General features: G+C 44.3%; 1 long non-coding RNA gene across 1 annotated transcript in view; it reads left to right on the top strand.

Moving 5' to 3' along the window:
- Nucleotides 1-9,108: 9,108 nt before the first annotated feature.
- The window catches only part of LOC137228842 (uncharacterized), a 29,581-nt gene continuing 19,988 nt past the window's right edge, over nt 9,109-18,701 (top strand). Inside the window, exons 1-2 of the long non-coding RNA XR_010945377.1 lie at nt 9,109-9,164; nt 9,347-9,505. This is a non-coding gene — a long non-coding RNA (uncharacterized lncRNA). The remainder of the gene's footprint in view (nt 9,165-9,346; nt 9,506-18,701) is intronic.

Genomic DNA, 18,701 nt, shown 5'->3' on the forward strand with positions numbered 1-18,701 from the left:
TTTACTTCCTTCTGCAACTGTAGACTCAGAGAGAGGGAGTTCATAAACTCATCCAGGGAAAAGTTTCAGACAAGCCATTAATTTACTACCTATTACTTAATATAAATGAGGAAAATCCAATGGTAGAACTTATTTCAGGCACTTTCGGTCGTGAAGTGGAAAAGGATTTGGAGGAAGGAAGGATTGATAATGCTTTTGAAATCATACCTCTCCTATAGTTGAGATGACTGGAGGTCTGAGAATTTCTTGGCTAATAAAATGTAGTCAATATTCCTACGTAGCAAAAAGATCACTGCCTTCACCTGGCCCATGAATACCGCAGAATTCAAGTCCCTTTTTCATCTGTTCTTCTTTCCCCCTCCCCCTCCCCTCCCCACCCAGGAGAGTACTGACCTGGGCACTCCAGAACGGCTTTGACTGACCCTTTTGCAATAGACAAAGCATCAGTTATCATGATATCCACCCCAGCATGGACAAGTTGGCACTGGTGATAGGTCAAATACATTCCTCAAAATTTGGTGCTCTGTCTAAATATTAAGGTTTAAGAACAGAAAACCCTAACCCCAGTCTGTCACTCAAGGATCCTGCGATTGCCGAGCGGAGGTTTAGAAAAGAAGCGGAGATTTTTTTTCTGGGAAACCACCAGTATTCCAGCAAAAGCCACAGCATAGTGAGAACTTCTGAGTAAAACTAGGAAATACCAGCTATGGAAAGAAATGGCAGTATGTTGACCATACATGTAAATAATTTCCTGCCCCCCCCTCCCCCGCCAGCCATCATCTCCAGGGGAAAATAAGGACATCTGTGTGGGAGAGTGTCTGCCTTCTTCTGAACACAGGTCAGGAGCCAAGTCAGTTAGGAGAGCCCCATGGAAGCACAAGATACACAGCTTCGAAACATCACTGGCCTCTCTCTCAAGTACAGTAATTGCCAGGGATGGTCCACAAGGTACACTCCTTCCTGACATGAGACCTTCCACATAGACCTCATTTCCAGTTGGCCCTCACTGGCGTGTGTTCATGAATATTAAGTAAAGGAACAAACATTTATGGAGCACCTTCGACGTACTAGACTTTGTGCTAAGTACCTTACACATAGTGATGTCTTATTTAATCCTCACTCCAACCCTGTAAGGAATGTCCTGCATTAACAGATGAAGCATAGGCTTAACCAAGGTCGAGCCACCTACTGAACATTAGTGATGTGATAAGATTCAATCCTGGACCTGCTTGAGGCAGAACAGCATCCAGCCATTACTTTCAACAAAAGACCTGTCTTTTCGGTTGTTTTCTAAAAAATTATGTTAAAATACACATAATATAAAATTTACCCTCTCTGCCGTGTTTAAGTGTTCAGTAGTGTTAAGTATATTCACATTGTTGGGCAGTCAATCTCCAGAACTTTTTAATCTTGCAAAACTAAAATGTTCTACCCACTAAACAACAAGTCCCCATTCTCCCTCCCCACATCCCCTGGCAACCACCATTCTACTCTTTGTCTCTAGGATTTTGACTACTCTAGGGACTTCATATAAGTGAAATCATACAATAATTATCTTTTTGTGATGGGCTTATTTCACTGCATGTAATGTCTGCAGATTTCATCCACGTTGTAGCATGTGTCAGGATTTCCTTCCTTCTTAAGGCTGAATAATATTCTATTATATGTACATATCACATTTTGTTTATTCATCTATGAATGGACACTTGGATTGCTTCTTTCTTTTGGCTATCATGAATAATGCTTCTGTAAACATCTGTGTGAAAATAGCTTTTCCAGACCCTGCTCTAAATTTTTTCTGGATATATATCCAGAAGTGGAATTTCTGGATCATTTGATGATTCTATTTTTAATTTTTTGAGGAACTGCAGTACTGTTTTTCATAGAGGCTGCACCATTTCACATTCTCACCAATAGTGCACAAAGGTTCCAATTTGTCCATGTCTTTGCCAGTGCTTGTTATTTTCTAATGGGTGTGAGGTGTTATCTTGTGGTTTTGATTTGCATTTCCTTAATAATTAGTGATGCCAAGCATCTTTTCATATGATTGTTGTATATCTTCTTTGGAGTAATGTCTATTAAAATTCGTTGCCTATTTTTATTTTATTTATTTATTTATTTATTTTGCGGTTCGTGGGCCTCTCGCTGTTGTGGCCTCTCCCGTTGCGGAGCACAGGCTCCGGACGCACAGGCTCAGTGGCCATGGCTCATGGGCCCAGCCGCTCCGCGGCATGTGGGATCTTCCCGGACCGGGGCACGAACCCGCGTTCCCTGCATCAGCAGGCGGACTCTCAACCACTGTGCCACCAGGGAAGCCCTTGTTGCCTATTTTTAAATCAGGCTATGTGTTTTATTTGTTGTTGTTTCATTTTAGAAGTTGTTTATATATTCTGGATATCAAACCCTTTTCAGATATATTATTTGCAAATATTTTCTCTCATTCCATAGGCTGTTTTTCACTCTGTTGGTTGTGTCCTTTGATACACCAAAGTTTTTAATTTGAATATAGTCCAGTTTATTTTTTCTTTCATTATTGTGCTTTTGATGTCATATCCAAGAAATCATTGTCAAATCCAATGTCGTGAATCTTTTCCCCATGTTTCCTCTAAGAGTTTTATAGTTTTAGGTCTTATGTTTAGGTCTTTGATCCATTTTCAGTTACTTTTTGTATATGGTGTAAAGTAAGGGTCCAACTCCATTCTTTTTCATGTGCCTATCCAGTTTTCCCAGCATTGTCCTTTCCCTACTGGATGGTCTTGGCATCCTTATAGAAAATTATTTGACCATATATGCAAAGGTTTTTTTCTGAGGTCCCTCTTCTATTCCATTGGTCTATACGTCTGTCTTTATTCCAGTACCACACTATTTTGATCACTGTAACTTTGTAATGAGTTTTGAAAGTCAAGAAGTGTTAGACCTCCAATTTTGTTCTTGGTGAAGGTTGCTTTGTCTATCAAAAAAACCTGTTTTGAAGAGATAATAATAATAATGACTGTTTATTATTAAAAATCCAGAAAGGGAATGGAGTTCTTAAACCTACAAACTATTTCGCTTGCTAAGGATCAATGAGTATAGATGTCAGAACCATCTTTCAGTTTGAGAGGATCACGTTTCATAAGAATTTGAAAATGTTGTCCCCTCCTTCATAAGTTAGGTCAGCTGACTTTAGAGTTAGCCCTGCCTTGTTCCCCTGTCTTATCCCTACTCAGGGTCCTGGCTGAGTTTCTTGTTAGTTGAGCTGCTCTGGATGGAAGTTGTACTATATTCCCAGCCTCAAAATTGGGAGTCCAGGAGCAGCAGGGCAGAGGATATCAGTAGTAAACAGGAGATTTGTGGAAGCTCCATAGAGGGTTGGGGCAGTTCAAAAAAAATGGAGTTCCCTCTCCAGTTTTCAGTTTAGAGGCAGAGGGTTAAAGCCTGACAGAATAAAAACACCAAATTCCGTAGGAAATACCTGTTTCAGTCCAAGGCACTGTGGCTGGATATGTGGAGTGGAGATGGAAACCTTTTCTCCTTCCTTAAAAAAAATACAATCGAAATATGAGAAAAGACAATACTATGTTAGTGCATTGGAAGAGAGTGGTGGAAGAGAGTCCATGGGAGCCTGGAGACCAGTTGTAATGCCAGAGCTGAGGAAACATGAGCAAAAAGACAAGAACAGCAGTGATGGGAATAAAAGAAACCCAGGTGGTGGTTACAGAGATGTCTCAGGGTCCCAGCGCTAACCTTAAGTATTGTCCTAAGGCACCGGCAGGCTTCCTAAGGTAGTCCGAGGCAAACGGTGGAGCATTACTCTGCTCCGTAACTCTCCCACCCCCGGAAGCTCTCTCCTTCCCAAGTATTCCCTGTTCATCACCACTGTGGTCTCTCCTTCCAAGATATCCTTGGCTTCTAAATAAACCCTCTCCTCCCCCCACCTCAACCCTTAACAAACCCTAGACACATGTGCACACACATACACACACACACACATACACACACGAGTCTCCCTTTTTCCTGTCTTGAGCCTGGTCTCACAAGCACCTGCTCCCCGGGTGTCGCTCACCCAGGGGATGCTGAAAAATTGGCTGTCAATGGCAAACACTTGATTGACAGGTGGCCTCAGGATACCTTCACTTGGATAAGCCAGAGAGGCATGGGGGACTTGGAATTAGAGCAGGGATCTCTGACTCTGCTCAATGTATGTGGCAGCCTGGATGGGAGGGGAGTCCGGGGGGGAGAATGGATACATGCATATGTTTGGCTGAGGCGCTTTGCTGTGCACCTGAAACTATCACAGCACTGTTAATCGGCTATACCCCAATATAAAATAAAAAGTGAAAAAGAAAAGCACAGGGGTCTCCGGTAGAGAAAGGGTTGCCAACAAAGAAGTGAGCAAAATAATAGAGGTAAAGTAAAACAATAAAACATATTTAAAAGGACTTAATGATTATGCTTTAAAGAGCAGCTTGTATTTCCCTGCTGTACCTCACACGGGTCCTGTGTCCTAGGTCGTTTAATTCTCATAACTGCACTGCACGATAAATGCTACCATCTTCAGTTTGCTGATGATGAAACTGAAGAGGAGAGAGAGGAGACCCATATGCTCTCTTTTATGGAAACTATGAGGTCGGGTCTGACCGGCAGAGATCTGGCCTCCTTTGATTAACCTGTTCTCCTTCTGTGGATAGACCCAGCTTTGGGGGAGTTCAGTCTGGGTTTATTAAAGCACAGTCACACTGCACAGGTCTGTTGAGAGAGGCGACTCCTCTCCCTCTTCTTTCTGAAACCCTTATTGAGCACAGAAGGGGTGAGTCCACAACTACTGAGTAAAATATGCCTGCTTGGTCTATTCAGAGCAGTGTCATTCGTATCCCACGTAAGAATAGGTGTGAGGGGCGTACCCTGAGGGGTCAGAGACAAGAAACCTCACCTGGGCTTTTGGCCAAGGTGCTATTTTTGAGGGTTAACTTCTCAGGGCCTCAGTTTACTGTCTGCAGCATGGTGGAGGAGAAGGCATCAGGGGAAGTCTCCAGGAGTCCCTCAACACCCCCAAACAGCCCTGCAGCAACCCTTTGCTCTCACCCAGGAACCACAGAAGGGGACGAAGGGAGGGAAGAGGGACTCCTGGGAACTTCCGCCCGATGCCTTCTGCGTGTTGCTTGTCCCTTATTCTTCCCTCACCTCCACCTCCCTTTCCTCCTGTCCTAGCAACGGGCTGGCATCCTGGTGACCTGGGCTGTATAATTCTCAAGGTCTTCTCCCAACCCTTCCCTCTCTCCCCCCAGTTCAGGATTTCTTGGGAAGAGAAATACAAGGATAAGAAGAACCGTTCGCCCCCCTTGCAGGGTGTGTATGGATTATAAGATAATTCTTTTCCTTTCCTGTGTTCTGAGTGACCCGACAACATTCCTTCATAGCAACTGCACTTTTATATGGATTAAGAACCAAATGTTGAAAACACAACAGAAAAAGGAATCTTATTGCAGTTTCCAATATCTGACCTGCCAAGAACCAGGAGCTTCAGGGAAGCTAAATCAATTACTTAAGAAGTTTCCGTCTTTTCAGCTTTTCTCAAGAAAAGTTGGAGGGAGCCTCCAACCTATCTTTCCAAAAAAAAAAAAAAAAGTGCACACACGGCAGTGAACGGATAACAAAGGCATTTCCACCAATTCCGCATTGGATGGGAGGGCCTGCCTAGAGATTTGCCAAGAACACCGAAGCCAACTCCAGAAAGCTTCCTGGGATTGCAGTTGAAATAGCCCTCTTGATTAGTGAACTTTCCCAGGTTGATTAAGAAATTTGTACTGTTCCCCTGTCAGCAAACTCAATTTTTTGGAATTCAGCACTTCGAAGCAAAAAAAAAAAAAAAAAAAGATCTAAGAACATGGACTGTATTGTCTTCTTTCTAGAATCTTATTGAAAATGTGTATTTTGTCATTTTTTAGTTTTTATTGGAGTCTAGTTGCTTTACAGTGTTGTGTCAGTTTCTGCTGTGCTGCAAAGGGAATCTGCTATATGTATACATATATCCCCTCACCTTTGGATTTCCTTCCCATTTAGGTCAGCACCGAGGATTACGTAGAGTCCCCTGTGCTATACAGTCTGTTCTCATTACTTATCTATTTTATACATAGTATCAATAGTGTATATATGTCAATCCCAATCTCTCAATTCATCTCACCACCTCCCTTTCCCCTATTTTGTCATTTTTAAAAAGCTGCATTCTACCCAATGCAATTCACCTAACGTTTGTCGTATGCCTAAGTGTGTCCGGTTCGTTGAACTCCTGATGTGAAAATTCAGAGATTCAGTGTGAATTCAGGAGCTCACGATGTAGAGGGGAAGGCAGCCTGCAAAGGGAGATCTGTGGAGGTACGGAATCCATGCTTCAAGGAAGGGGGTGTCTCTGTGGGGAAAAATGAGTCTGCTTCAGGGATTCAGGACAGACTGGAGAAAAAGGATAAAGATGAATGCCCTTGGCTGGCAAGGGGAAGAAGTCATTCCCAAGTGAAGGGGCTTCCTTTGTGCCTCCAATTTTACATACTTTACCTCTGTTCATCCACACACAACAGGTGGGTTTCAGGTCTTACAGAATTAGTCTTTCCACGTTATGAGTGAGGAAACCGAGGCAACGAGAGACAGTTACGTGTCCAGGGTTACAAAACCGTAAAGCACGGTTTGCACAGGCATCTAAGTCACAGTCTGGGAGTTAGATCTAGATGGAGGCCAACAGGCTTTGGTCAGAGGTGAAAGGAATGAATTCTGCTCTGAATACGTCAAGCTCGAGGTACACGTGGGAATAGATTAGCTAGAAATAAGGACCTGGGATTGGAAGAGAGCTGGGGGCGAGATTTGGGAGCATGGGCAGGTTGGTGACAGCTGGGGTATGTGTGAGAGTGAGTGAGATTGTCCTGGGCAGGCATGTGGTGAGAAAAGCAGCTGTAGATAGAACCCCGGGGCCACAGGAAGGGCCCGAAGACGGACAGAGAAAACGGGGGAGTGGCTGAAGCAGTAAAAAGAGAGGCAAAGCCATGGAAACGAAGACAGAGGAGAGTCTTCAGGAATGAACAGCGCCAGCCAGTGCCATAAATGCTGCCAAGAGCTTACACGGGATGACAGCAGCCATTCCGTGGATGAAGGCAGGAATGTGCATGCTAAGAAAAACGATTTAAGTGGATAATTTTTTCAAACACATTCTGTGTGCCCAGTACTGTGTTAATAGCTTTATATATATGGGCTATTTAAATTTTCCCAGTATGAATTGTTGTGGATGTTACCTCCAGTTTACAAATGAGGAAACTGAGGGTTTGTTAAGAAACTTGCCTCATATCAGCAAACTGGTTTGTCAGAACCAGATTTAGAACCCAGGTCTGTCTGTCTCATAACAGCACGCTCTTAAATATTACTTTTTTCCTGATGTAGAGAGATCGCTAACATAAATTGTCACAAAAGGTTTGATATTTACAAAAACTTTCCAGAAAGGGGCTTTCATGTGATTACCCTCCTGATGAGGTGGACATGAGCTGTTCATCACTTGTTCACCCACGCACTCATTCATTCATTCGTTCATTCATTCCACAGACATGTATTTCTTCGAGCCTCTATAATGAGCCTGACATCAGGCAAGTCAGCAAAGATCCCCATGTGAAGGAGACCTGATTCCTCCCTGGAGGAGCTTTCAGCCTCAGAGCAAACATGTACCACAAAGATGTCCACTTCTCTGTGGTAGGCGGCGTGCGGGAAGACGGCGTTTGCACCCAGGGGCACCGAGAGCAAAAGGTTGCCCTTCCTGAAGGTCAGAAACGATTCAGAGAGGAAGTGGCCGGATCTGAGTGTCAGTGGTGAGTCGGTGTTGTGTGAACCCCTTGGGGCTGGGACCGCAGGCAGGGGCAGTCCTGTGCGGGGAGGCTTAGGGCCAGGAACAGGGTAGCATGTGGAGCCACAGAAAGCCCAAGTGGGCTAGAGTGAGTTCTCAGGCATCAAGAAGCTGCCCTCTTCCTGATTTTTTGATATACCAGCAGGCACCTGCATAATTATCTGAGGGCTATATTTATTTATGCCAACTCTTTAAAAATAATCTAGCTTCAAATTTAAAAAATCCACAGAATTGCTGTTTTGATCAGTGGTTATTTATTCTTTTGTAAGATGTTAAAGTAAAAAAATATCCATTGGTATTTTACAAATCTTACAAATCTTACAAATCACCTGTCGTGTGCATAATAAAGTATGAACCCCCTTTGAGAGCACAGAGATGAGAGTCCAGATTGGGGGGGGTCTTAAACTTTCGGGTCTCATACAGCACTTGGAGAGTATAATGAAAACGATGGAGCCTCTCTATGTCACCCTGTGGGTACTAGCACACACCCTCACGTGTGGTATTTTGCATGTTATTTAAGAAACTAGCAGAGGACTTCCCTGGAGGTCCAGTGGTTAAGACTTTGCCTTCCAATCAATGCAGGGGGTGCGAGTTCGATACCTGGTCAGGGAGCTAAGATCCCACATGACTTGCGGTCAAAAGACCAAAACATAAAACAAGCAATATTGCAAGAAATTCAATAAAGACTTTAAAAATGGTCCACACACACACACACAAAAATCTTAAAAAAAAAAAAGAAGAAGGGAGGGGGGCAGTGGTTCCTGGATGAGAGGTCGGGGTACCCTGCTGTAGGAGTAGGCGGGATGCAATATGAATGGTCGTGTTAAAGCCTGAAAGAGCAAAGCTGAATCCACCTGCTCTTCCTCTTATTTGGATCCCAGGAGGCCACCTGGTTGCACTCAATAGCCAGAGGTATCATTTCAGAAACTTTGTCATCTCAGCAACAGGAAAACGGCAGCCTTAAGAGGTCCAGGCAAAACTGCTGTATCGTGCAGGGTTCCCAGCTCGGTGCTCTGTGGATGGGATGGGGGAGGAGGGAGGTGCAAGAGGGAGGGGAGATATGTATACGTGTAGCTGATTCACTTCGTTGTACAGCAGAAACTAACACAACATTGTAAAGCAACTATACCCCAATTAAAAAAAAAAAATGCAAAATCAGCCTCGGCCTGTGTAGGTGGGGACTTCAGCCCTCTGCTGGCTGAAGGGAAAGACTGAGTTAGCCCAGCAGGCAGCTCGTGGCAAAAAAAAAAAAGCAAGCCACCGAGGTGCAGAAGCAGGGCCACTGCCCCCAGGCACGAGCAGGGAGGTAGGCGCTTGGCAAACCGAGCTGAGAGTGGGGGAGAGGGAGACTGCAGCCACCAACCGGGGCAGAGCCGCGCTATTCAGTCTCTTAGCTCCATTGCTGTGGCCGGGGCCCCATTAAGGGATGCCCCCCCAGCACCCACAGAGAGGGCCAGACAACAAGTAAAGCTTGTCTTCCGCTGGCAGAACAAGTCCACTGACCGGCCACCCTGCCTCCCCCAAAAAGGCCAGAAGAAGGGCAGACGGAAGGAAGAGGGAAGAAAAGCAGGGAAGAAGGATCGAGGGACACGCAGAAGAATGTGTCTGCTGCTCCAAATGTGGCACCGTTTAAGCTCCCGTTAAATGGTGAGTCAACAAAGAGGTCAGCTCGTCCAGGGACCCAATTACCCTCCGCTTGGTGCCCAGGAAGGCCCAATTAATCCTCATTAGCTCGGCTTTGGTGGGGCTCTGAGCTCTCTGGCCCCTCCAGCTCCAGCCCGGGTTGTGGTCCTGGGTCCAAGCACCCCGCTGTGAACCTTGTTTTCTCAAAGCTCACACTTGGCTTAAAACTCTTGCTGGTTTGACCCAAGAAAAAAGAGCCTGTGGCCCAGAGGTAATGAACTGTTCTAAGTCTGTCTCATCTTTCTCTAAAATAAGAATTCTGTCGACTGCACAAATATGACACGAATCAAGACACGCCACACCCCCTCTCCCTCTCATACACTTAACACTCAGTCTCCTGAATGCACATGATTTGATTCTGAGTGAGAAGCTGGACCCTGTCAATATAGCCTAATGTAAATGCTTTAAGCAAAATGAATAGTATCATTAAATTGCTTCTGTCTCTTGTGTTCTATTGGTTTAACACCTATGATGATAAGTCTGCAGCCCTTAAGCTAAGCAGACAATTTGGTACTAACATCCTGCCCCTGGAAGGTACAAGGACAGGAATGACAGGTCCAAACCTCTGCAGGGATGGACACTTGGTCTTCTGACAGTTTCATCCTTTCATTTTAGTATTCTCATTCCCCCTCCCTCCTGCCCATTTTTTTTTCCCACATTCCTTATTCGCAACCCCCAGCCGTGCCCCCACCCTGGCTTGATTTCAGTTCCCTGTTCCTCAAACCTTGTTCTCAGGCGAGGACCAGCTTATTCACACAGAGCCATCACAGGCCCACCGTGGGTCAGAGTTCCCTAAAGTCTGATCCAGGGGCCGCCTGCAGCTGAAACACGTGGTGCGTGTCAACAGTTTAAATCCTGGGCTCCACTCACTGAATCACAATTTCCAGGAGTGGGAAATCGAAATAAGCATTTTAATTGTTTCCCAGGTTATTCCTCTGCGTATACACACACACACACACACACACACGAAAAAACCGCTAAGATACAGCATTTGGCCTCCCAGGGCTGTACGAGAAGTTTGTAAATCATACAGACTTGGCAATTCCAGGACAAGGAATGCTCTACGAGTTGGTCTCAACTGGGAGATGTACGCACATGTGTGGATGATAGAGTTCCTGCTGTGTATGTGAGCTTCTCACATCCAGTTCTCCACAAAAGGCCAACTGGAGAAGTTCAAGTGGCCATACCTCATGGCCCAAAGGCCAAAAGAGGGAGCTAGTCTGGTAAGAGTGAACGGGGGAAGGAATGCTGGCAAAGGGAGATGCGACAGGAAGGGTGAGGGGGGAGTCTGTACTTGTTGGTCTGTACTTGTTGGTCTGATTTCCTGCAACTTCCGAACATGTATTAGTAGGATGTCCCCACCGTGGTGGGATTAAGTGGGCCTGGAGTATTGAATGACTAGACACTCCCCCATTCAAACGCACTCACTTCAGGAACCTGGAGATGAAGCCCTGGGTCATTTAGAAATTGAGCTCCTCATGGAACACAAATCAGTCTGCTGTGGCTTAACCAGTTTCTCTTCCTCATCCGATGATAACAGCTGCAGGTAGGGGCTGCCACCTTTTTAAAATCCAAGGCTCCTTCTGTCTTTCTGACCTGCCCTCCTTAGAATGCAGCTTCGTCCTTACGGGGGTTGTATCCTCACCTTCCCTCTGTATTCCAGGCCAAAAGAGGAAAAGGGAAAGCACAAGGAGGAAAGGTGCCACTTCTGTCAGGAAAACGCAGCTTCCCCTGAATCCCCAGAAATCTTCTGCTTCTCACTGGTGAGAACTGCCTGTAATAGCCGCCTCGGTTGCAAGGGAATGTGATAAAGGTAGCTCTTATTTTAAAAATCTGGAACATTGTCTCCTTGAATAACATTGGGAAGCTTTAGTAAGGAAGAAAAGACACCTGGATACTGAGGAGGTAGGCAGCTTCAGATGCTCGTGGTGGACCTGGCAGAGGCAGGGGCTTCACAAGCTAAGGGACAGTTTCATGGACGTCCATTCACTCAGTCGCAGCCTAACACTGCTTACTCGATAAGGGTCGAGTAAGGGTCGATAAGTCCCCTGCAGAATCTGGAGGCAAGCTCTCCCCTCTGACTTGGGGGTGTTCTAACATGTGACTAGGAATTTTCAAGGAGACATGACCCCATTGTCTGTGCTAACAAATAGCACTGTCCTCATAAGTGTAACATTTTGAGAGAGGTGACTCATGCTCACGTCAGAGTCTTCAGATGACTGGGTTTTCAGGTCATCACACGGCATGGAGGCTGGCTGGCTGGCTGGCTGAGGAGTCTTCATGGGGGCTCCCACGTCTCTGGGGACCCCAGGGGAGGAGGGCAAGAGGAAAGGCTGACAGAAACGGGCTGCGAGCAATCAGAAAAGCTAACCCTTTGATCCATCGTCTGAGAGATGCGCCGAAAGTATGACTGTGGTGCTGCTGTGTCCTCTGAGCATAGAGCTTCTCTGGGGACAAGCTAAGGAGAATACAGGCTACCACTACTGAGGACTGAACATTCAACACTTCAATAAGCCCACAAGTGACGCACGAGTGATAACACGATGTTATACGTGAGGAGACCTGGGCTTACAGGAGGTGAAGGGACAGGCCTGAGGCGCCCAGCCAGAGCACACTGTGGGTGCCTGTCTCCAGAGCTGGAGAGCTGAGTGGATTAGACATATTGATTTCCACATTAGTAACCCGGGATGGCCCGTGATGAGTTTAGTCCTCTCGGGGATTATTTAGTGTTCAACAGAAACAGGAAATCCTAATGCTTTTCTTTTCTTGAGGCCTTTCTTAGACCTCCCCTGCTTCCTTTGTTCCATGCTAGTTTTCCCTACATATCTAGGCTCTCAGCCTCAGAGGAACTAAAGCTTACCTCCTTTCTCTTGGCTTCTAGGTCTACTGCTGTAACATAGGTACCCTCCACACTGAATTTAGGGGCAGGAGAAAGGGTCCAGACCTGCGAGGCCCCTGCCTGACAGCCTGTGCCCTAATCATCCCCCAAAGGCTTCCCGAGTGCCAGATTCAGAGCTAAGCGTTTTCATGCAGGTTCTCATCTCATCCCCGACACCTTATGATGAAGATCCCAATGTCACCCCCGTTTCCACAGATGTGGAAAGTGAGACTTGGAGAGGTGAAGTGCCTTGCAAAGGGGCAGAAGGCGTGGCAGCACTGTGATGACAACTGTGCTGTTCCAGACTCTTTTTTTTTTCAATCTGCCTTTTTTTAAACTTTTTATTTTCTGTTGGAGTACAGTTGATTCACAATGTCATGTTAGTTTCAGGTGTACAGCAACGTGATTCAGTGATACGTATACATGTTCCAGATGCTTGCGTTCCACATGTGATCACGTGTATCTACGCAGCATAAGCAGACCAAGGAGGAATGTCAGTCTTTCATATCGCAGACTCTCTGTGGTCTTTAGATGACATGAAAAAAATCAAATATGTCCCTGTTATGTCTATTTTCTTCTAATGTTTTCCCAGTGGGAGTTCGAGACGTCTCCACGGGAGACAACCACGTTATCTTCCCCAGGAGCCCTGCAGCATGTCAAGAGTGACGTTGCCATTGCCCTGAATGCCCCCGATTCCCTCATAACCACAGAGCACAGTGTGTGCAAAACGCACGGACAAACTTCCTGTATATTTGTCCCCTCCATTCCAGGCATGCTTCTTATACCACAGAATGTTATGTGTACCCAGGAATTAATGAGTCTGCAAAGGGGAACTCCCCCTCCCCCCAATATAATGCAAGCTTCAAAGCTAGGTAGCCACAAGGCAGGATAAGCATTTTTCTGCTCACGAGCACGACAGAGCCACCAAGACCGGGAGCACCAAAGCCCCGGGCCCATCCTCAGCCCGGCCCCAGGAGAGGTCTTCCTTCTAGAACTGGTTCCTCCACTCATGGCACCCAGAGCCATCCTTTCCTCTTTTCCCTGGGATTCTTGCCTTAAAATTCCCCGAGAAGTCTACGCAAGGCAGTGGCAAAGGATGAAGCCTGGAGATTTTTAGAGGACCGGCCCTTCAAGGCCCTAGGTGGAAGGCCTGAACTTCTTTTTCCAGAATTGCTTCAGCTTCCAAAAGTGAACCTCTGCTGGGTTCTGGAAATAATATTGATCTTTTAAAAAAGAACACTTTTCAAGTATAAAACCTAAGAATCAGATACTCAGTATCTATGAAAGCCAGCATTAGGAAGGTGCCTTTGATGTGGATACGGACTGTACAAGACTTTCCGCCTAGGTGTGTATGTTAATGCCGTGTAAATACAATCAGATCGTGTTTACCTAAATACACCCCAAATAATCACTTCTGAAATACCATAACTGTATCTCTTCTTCGACTTTTACTTTAAGTTCTTGTCGTGAGTGTCACTGAAGATAGACAGAATTAGCATTTCAGAATCAAACTGAATGCGGTCTTTTGCCCCAGACACCAAAGTTTCCCAGAGCTCCGTGGCTGAAGGGCAGCTTTTCTCCAAACCCTCTTTAGTGCTACAGAGATGGATCTGAAAGATCAAAGCTGTAACATAGAGGCAGCCAGTGCAGAGACCCGCAGAGACCTGGCAAGTAATGTAAACGGGAGATGCCATGTGAGTGTCAGTAGCCGTGGTGACCAGGAGAGGAACGAAGGCCTTTAGACACAGGCCGTCACCACTCTGTTGGTGCCACGAGCAGCCTCGGCTACGTGATACGAAGGGCTCAGTGCAGAATGAAAATGCAGGGGCCTTTGTTAAGACGGCAACGGCAGAGCATGAAACCAAGCACGGGGCCCTTCTCAGTGTGGGACAGCGTGTGACCATGCAGGTCAGGGGGCCCAGGAAGCCAGCCCTGGCCACACGGGTATGTCAGGCCAAGTTGACAAAAGCAGCGCACAGAGACTAGAGCTTGCTCGCTTCTTGAGACCTTTAAACCCAGATGAAGGCCCAGCCTGGATGTGGTAGGAGGTGGCCTGGCCTGCTGAGGGGTCAGCACTAAAGGGCCCCATCCTCTGCTGCCTTTCTTGGGGTCCACCCCTCCACCGCTACCACCTGCTTGCAGACTTACAAATGCAAACCTGTTCAGAGAGCCTGAGCTCAGCTGCACCTGAGTCTTTGATAACCTGGCAAGGAACTTTTCCAGAAGTTGCGGGCACATAGGTAGACTCAGGGTAGAGACCTAATACATCTTCCTTTCTCGTCCTTCCATTCTAAAACAGAATGCATGTCTTTCTTACAACCATAGTATTAAATGTTTTCACCTTTTTTTATACCTCATTGTATATTTAACTTTTTGTTTATTTTATAATTTGTTATTAATGTTTCATTTTAAAATTTTTATGCATTGATTCTCTTAAACATACAAAAGAATTACATTTCAAATAGAATATACAGACCTCCACGTATATTTAACCTTAGATTGAATAAATGATGGCATCTGACCTATTTCTTTCAGATCCATATCTTTCTTTTAAGAAGGAAATCTTGCAGATATATTTGAAATGTTCCATATACTCCTTTCTCTTTTACCCAGAATTAACCACAGTCTTGAAGTTTTTATAACTTTCCCATCAAAAGTTTTATGTTTTGGGCTTCCCTGGTGGCGCAGTTGTTGAGAGTCCGCCTGCCAATGCAGGGGACATGGGTTCGTGCCCCGGTACGGGAAGATCCCACATGCCGCAGAGCGGCTGGGCCCGTGAGCCATGGCCGCTGAGCCTGCGCGTCCGGAGCCTGTGCTCCTCAACGGGAGAGGCCACAACAGTGAGAGTCCCGCGTACCGCAAAAAAAAAAAAAAAAAAAAAGTTTTATGTTTGGACACTTAAGTAGATGTATAGTATTGTTTTCTTTTTCTGTTTATCAAAATCATATATTTGCAAGTTGTTTCGTTATTCCCTCAACGTAGAATAGGTCTATGTTGATACACTAGATCAAGGAGTATTCATTCTAACTGCTGTTTAGTAAGCCCCTATACGTATGAAGGATAATTTATTGATGCCTCATGTATGAGTCTGTCTGTTTCCTTCTGATTTTTTGTTGTTGTGAACAATGTGCAGTGAGGGTCCTGCTCTTTGGGTCTTCGCGCGAGCAGGTACATTTCTCAAGGATCTGTATCTAGTGGTAGAGTCTGAACATCGCCAAGTTGGGAGCAGCTTGGTGATATCCATCAGAGGCTGTTCCCATTTACTCCCCACATCAGATCTGAGAGTTCCCAAGCCTCACATCCTCGCCCACACTTGTTATGATGAGACATTATTCTTTGGTCTGGCCAGTGGGTGTGAAGAGACACTTCATTGCTGACTGAGTCTCCATTTCCCTGCCACTGATGGGATTGCTATGTATTTCCATATATGTATTGGTCACTAGGGTTTTCTCTTCTGCTAAACACTTATTTATATCCTTTGTCACTTTTTTAAGAAGTGGATTGTTTTCTCTCTTTTACTACTGTGAGGGAGTTCTTTATATTCTGAATATGGATTCTTTGTTGGTTGTAAGTGTAGCAAATATCTTTTCATGGTCTGTGGTTTGCTTTTTCACTTTGGATTGCCTTGTATTATACAGAGGATTTTAATTTGAATGTCACTAAATGGATCATTCTTTGTTTTTACCATTTGTGGTTTATGTGTCTTGTTTTGGGAATTCTTCTCTAATTCATGTGTATAAAGATACTCTCCAATGTGTTCTTTTGTTTAAACTTAACTTCATAATTTTATATGGATTATTAAGTATTTGTCCATAAGCATGTATTTTTTTAAAAATTGTGGTAAAGTACACATAGAAAATTTAGCATCTCTCCAATATAGTCTTTGAAATATTTCAAAATTTACTCTCCATATTTATGTCTTTAATCCTCCTGGAGTGTAATTTTCTGTATTACAGAAATAGGTAATATTTCTATTAGGTAGGATGTAATATTCCTGAGTTAGTATTTCTAACTTTTTTTTTTCCAAATGGAGTTTTCTCAGGATTATCTATTTAATCGCACATTCTGTCTCCACTTACTTGTAATGCCGTTTCTGTCATATATCAATTTCGCATATGTGTATGTTGTCTTTCATTGGTCAACTCGTGTGTTTCTTCACTAGTACGTTGCTGTTTTAATTGTCATAACTTGATCATGGTTACTGATACCAAATAAGGCAAGTTCATCTTTGTATTGTTAGGATGTTTTGGGCTGCACTAATACTGACATAAGAAATGGGGTTTTATAAAATGCCATATAATAATAAGTCTGAAGGGAAATGTCTAGTTCTACTTCCAACCATCACTTTCTCATGAAGTCCCATTCAAAGACAAAACGAGGGGTGGAGACTTAAAAGGCATCCCTTGATTTTTATTAGGAAAAAAACTATCCTTTCCCAGAAGCCCTGGTAGGGATTGCTCTTTACATGCCATTGCTCAGTTGCAGGTGAAATAGACAGCCATCCACCTGTGCCTGGCAAAGAGAAATAAGATTGCAATAATCGACATATTATTGTGGCTTTGTCCATCTCTCCTTGTAATTCTGTTGTCCATTTTGACTTCATATGTTTTGGGGCTGTGCTGTTAGAACTTTAAAGATTCAGAATGATTATCTTCCCGGCAGATTGTTCCTTTTATTCTGATATAAGAATTTATTTTCTATTTTTCTTCTTTCCCCTTAATAATTGTTTGTTGTCTTAAAGACTATTTTACCTAACATTAATATTAATATGCTGGTTTTCTTTTGATTAGTGCTTTCCTCTATCTCTTGTCTCATCTCTTTCCTTTCAAATTATATTTCTTTACATTTTACATCTTTCTCTCACATATATCAGTGAGGATGGGTTATGTTATGCCGTGGTAATAAACAGTTCTAACATTTCAACAGCTTAAAACAACAAAGATGTATCTCTCTCTTTCAAGCTGCAAGTCTCACAAGGCACCATGGGCAGCTCTGTTCCATTTCATCCTTCCCCTGGGGTTCAGAGCAGTCACTCTCCTAATCAATGCTCATGGTTGTAGCAGAACGGGGGAAAGTGATAACATCACACACTGGATGTGAAGGTTTCCACCCCAGTGTGGCACACATCCCTCCAGCGTATGCTTTACAGGTCGTAACCAGCACCTTCCCCTCATTCCTAGGGAGCAGGCAAATGAAATCCAAACCATGAGTTCAGAAGGAGAGTAAGAAATATTTAGTGAGCAGCATTAATAACTATCATAAGTTGTATTTGAATTAAAATTCAGTTTGAGAGTCTGTATCAATTGGTAAGTTTATTTTATATTTACTATGAATGCTGATATATGGGATGATTTGTGTTTTGTATTTATTTCCCTTACCGTTACTTTTTTTTTTTTTTTTTTTGCGGTACGTGGGCCTGTCACTGCCGCGGCCCCTCCCATTGCGGAGCACAGGCTCCGGACGCGCAGGCTCAGCGACCACGGCTCACGGGCCCAGCCGCTCCGCGGCATGTGGGATCTTCCCGGACCGGGGCACGAACCCGCGTCCCCTGCATTGGCAGGCGGACTCTCAACCACTGCGCCACAAGGGAAGCCCTCTTTTTTACTTTCTAGCTATTCTTCAGACCTTCTCCTTGTCTTTGCTGTTCCATAGCTCCACTACAATGTGTCTAAGGGAGGATTTTCTTTTAATCTATCCTGCTTAGGATTCACTGGGATTCCTACATCTGAGAATTGATGTGTTTCACAAATTCTGGAAAATCCTCCGCCATCCTTTTGAATGTTGCCTCTCTTCACTCTATTTTTTCTTTCTGAAATTTTATTTTTATTTTTTAAAACTTTTCCACATTCTAGTATTTTATTTTTATTTTTAATTTTTTGACCATGTCGCACGGCATATGGGATCTTAGTTCCCCAACCGTGGGATCAGACCCACAACCCCTGAATTAGAAGCACGGAGTCTTAACCACTGGACTGCCAGGGAAGTCCCCCATTCTGAAAGTTTAATTTGACATATTTGAGACTGCCTACATCTATCCTGCTTATTGCTTAACTTCTCTTTTACCTTTCAGGTATTTCCAGATGCTGCATTACAAGTAATTTCCCAGATTTTATATTTTTGTTTGTTGATTCTCTTTTCTACTATATTTAATGTGGTCTTTAGTCTATCCTTTGAATTTTTTATTGTATTTTTTTCTCTTTGTAGAAAGAAGCTCAGTTAGTTCTTTTGTTTAATTAGATTGTTCTTTTACATAGCGTCATGTCTTTCATCATGTTTTCTATT

The sequence above is a fragment of the Pseudorca crassidens genome, chromosome 8 (assembly GCF_039906515.1).
Source record: "Pseudorca crassidens isolate mPseCra1 chromosome 8, mPseCra1.hap1, whole genome shotgun sequence".
Taxonomy (NCBI): Eukaryota; Metazoa; Chordata; class Mammalia; order Artiodactyla; family Delphinidae; genus Pseudorca; species Pseudorca crassidens.